Genomic DNA, 3916 nt, shown 5'->3' with positions numbered 1-3916 from the left:
AACGCGCTAAGTTTGTCAACAGTCTTTGTAGTCGACTCACCAGCTGTTGATGTCCGGCGCAACTTCCTTTTCAGGCGGCGCGATTCAACAGGCGTGAAGCTGCTACTGTCGGAATCCATCTCAGTCACCGTGGAGTCATCTGCCGAATCTGGAAGCTCCACGTCGGTGACGGCCGTAGCACAGAGGGCACCAACCGTCCGAGCAGCAGCTGGGTCAACTGCGTCGACAGGAAGCTGCACGGGACGTGTGCCCGCCATCCCGAAGGACGACGCGATCACTGTGCACACACAAAATTAAAAAGCTACAGAAAAGTGGAGCAGCCGAAAACACAGACGTTCTCTACCGTCACTTCTTCTTCTTCCCCCGGCATAGCCAATTCAGTAAACCTTCCTGATGAGGATCAAACGCGACGAACGTTATACAAGTCTAAAAAAGGCAGGTAATAAAACTCCAAATTTAACATGTATTTCAAGAGTTTGCCATTCCGGTTGGACTGTGATCTTCCTTGACAACATAGCAACTCATTTTCCGAATTATAGTGGTTATAGCAAACAGACAACCAATTTACCTAAAGGCAAGAATTCAGCCCAACAACTCGGGAGTTGACGGAACGCAAACTCTGCCTAAACCTTGTAGTACAAACACCAGCGGTATGGTTTGTGAAGCGCTTTTGGTCTATAAGTTTACAGTTCACGCGCATGCATTTTAAACAGGGCGCTTTTTAAGACTACACGATTTCTTTTTTAATCAAGAAAACTGAGCGTAGCGGACGTGGTGTTTTAGTAGGGAAGTGCCTCGGTGAGGCAAACATACTTTGCCGCTAATAACATAGATATGAGAAGAATAGTAAAAAAAAAAATGTAAAACAACTTTTTTTTAAGAGCCTGGAAGCAGCCGTTTATAGGGGAGACTTCGACGTAGCCACATTTTAATGCGCCCCTAACTTATTTCTTTTTCTCATTTATTTAAGAGGTCGCCTAATTCGATATGTTCATAATCGAATTTCGCGCTTTATTGCTCAATCCAGCAATTTTATTGCTCAATTCGAGCAATAGCGATATCGTGCACGGGTGCCACAGCTATACGTCCTACGGAAGCGCCCCGTGAAGAAGTTTGATTGATGGAACCTTGCAGCAAATACTAATGCCGCACGTCGCGGGAAATGCTTGACATCGGCCGCAGCTGGTCGCGGCTTTAAATTTCAACCTTCGTCGTGCTTGTCGGCACTGGGCGTTTTATTACATTTATTAGCCGGGCCGCCTTTTTGGCACTCAAGGCGCTCTCGGTTTTTAAATATTAACTGGATTGAGTGTTATCATTGGATGATGAATTTCTTGAGCTATAGATGCGATTCTGAAGTTTAAAAAAAAAAAAAGCTTAGCTGCCTTGTAAAGGCGGCTGCCACCAAATTTTTCATTTAGAGACCTGCCCCCAAGGTTCAAATAAACAAGTTAATTAGATTTTTTGGGAATAATTCTTGTTATACTAACGTTATTAGCGGCAAAGTATGTCCGCTTCGCAGAACAACTTATTTAGTGGCTAGGGTATTGGGCTGCTAAGCACGAGGTCGTGGGATCGAATCCCGGCCACGGAGGCCGCATTTCGATGGGGGCGAAATGCGAAAACACCTGTGTACTTAGATTTAGGTGCACGTTAAAGAACCCCAGGTGGTCGAAATTTCCGGAGTCCCCCACTACGGCGTACCTCATAATCAGAAAGTGGTTTTGGCACGTAAAACACCATAATTTAATTTTTTTAAGAACCACTTATTAGCATTTTTATGAAAATCTATATAGTCCTAAAAAAAACAAAGGCGCACACGCTGTATAACCGATCGGAGATATTGCTGATAAATAGAAATAGAGAAGGAAAATAGATCACGCATATGCTTTTTAAAAATAGTTCGAAAGACCTAGATAAATACAAAGGGCTAACAGAAGGCCTTCCGGTTTGCTACCCTACAAGGGGTAGGGCGATGTAGACAGCAATGGGTTGAGAGAAATAAGGCAGCGTGAATCTGGCGCACAAATCAGACGGGGGATGGGGGGAAGGGTCATCCCTAATACGGAATATATCTGGCAAGCTCGCAAAATGCAACCTTTACCTCAGCAAACTCCTTGTGCTCGCTATCCTCAGATATCTTGTTCTGATAAGGTTCTCATTCTACATTGCGTTTGAATAATTTGCTGATAAATATATTCTACTTATTCTTTCATACTCAAAAAAAAAAAAAAAACACTTATGTAACACGTGTCGAGCAACAGCAAGCTGTATCGGGAGATTTTCATGTCTCTACAATTTTCTCTTTGACACTTTTCATCTAATAATAATATTAGAGAAGTTCATTGAATAAATAAGACTAATTATCTAATTAGGTGGAATGAAAAAAAAATAGTTTGAGTATATCCGAGCGACGACAAACAACATTACCTTTGCTCTGTCCAGCTACGTGGCATATGCATGTTTTTAAGGTCTGACTAAAGGTAGCTGGGACACCTTGTAAATGAAGCAGTATATAATTACTCTCATCAGTTCGTCCTGCTGTCAAGGATGCAGGCCTCGTTTATGGTCTTGTTGAGTGACCATGACATTGCGTTTTATGATCGATCTCCCTTCAGTACGGCGATCTCGATTATTTTTTTATTTTTTTAGGCTACTCACCATCTGTAACAAGGGGTATCATTACGACACACCTATCACAACTTCCACGTGCGCCTACCTAGAAAAAAAAAGAATTATTCCAACTTCAGCACGCGGCTTAATAATCACTCCTTATTTTTTGTATTCGAGGGCTTTATTCCTGCCTTATGAAACGGTGGTAGCATTTTCAAACGACCATGTTACATTAGTTGGGGTGAACGTCCCAGCGCCGTCTCAAACTTGGTTGCGAAGCTCGTCTGCATTCAACAACTTGAATACGTCTCCGCACACTCGAGTCGGTCGGTCTTTGTTGCCCAATGTCATTATTTCAACGCAAGAAATCGTTTATTATTTCACGTTATCCATATACTTGTTCTAAGTGTTCAAAATGGACATATCTCAAAGGCTCGAATATTGATAAAGATGCTACAGCATTCCGTTACTTGGAATTAAAGAATGTCATTTTTATAATAATAATAATAATAATAATAATAATAATAATAATAATAATAATAATAATAATAATAATAATGATGATGATGATGATGATGATGATGATGATGATGATGATGATAACGTTGATGGCGTTTACTGTATCCAGGAACAACCATAAGGCCTCAGTCTTGGCACAAACATACACTAAAAAAATTAGAACTGCAGCGGACTATAAGCAAAACATTTACGCAGAAACCCCTTTGGTAGTTATCACGGTATGCGTAAGCATTGCGCCACTGGCTCATCTCCACGCAGCCCGGTGTCATCATCAATGTTATGAAACTTGATACGACCGGTATAAACCCTCAACGGTCGTTAGCTTATCGTATTCAATGGCGAGTATAAAGGAGGTTTAAATAATATAGATTTCATTATGACACTCGAATCCGCGACCATAGTTGTTAATTAAGGTAAGTGAATTAGCAACAGTTATTTACAAGAGTTATTTCAGGCATCAAACCTTCGACCATTGATGGAAACTGAACCCACGACCTTTAGTGTGAATCGAAGTGAATTAGGATTTACTTAGTGGTGCTCTTGCAAAACATACCTCTACATTTGCTGAGGGGAGTGTGCAATGCTTTATTGATAGTGCGGATGATGGTTTTATTTGACAGAAAAAAATGCAGAGAATCTCTGTCAAGGAGGCTGACAAAAAGACACGAATGCCTGGCTAAGTGTCAGTCCCCTTTCCCGACCCGTTCCCAGTGCACAAAACACTCAAGAACACAGGGCAAGCATGGTACACAAAGTGTATACATACACAAAAAAAATGAAAAGT

Source organism: Dermacentor andersoni, chromosome 9, assembly GCF_023375885.2.
Source record: "Dermacentor andersoni chromosome 9, qqDerAnde1_hic_scaffold, whole genome shotgun sequence".
Classification (NCBI taxonomy): domain Eukaryota; kingdom Metazoa; phylum Arthropoda; class Arachnida; order Ixodida; family Ixodidae; genus Dermacentor; species Dermacentor andersoni.
The sequence above is the reverse complement of the archived record's forward strand: the minus strand, read 5'-3'. Positions refer to the sequence as shown.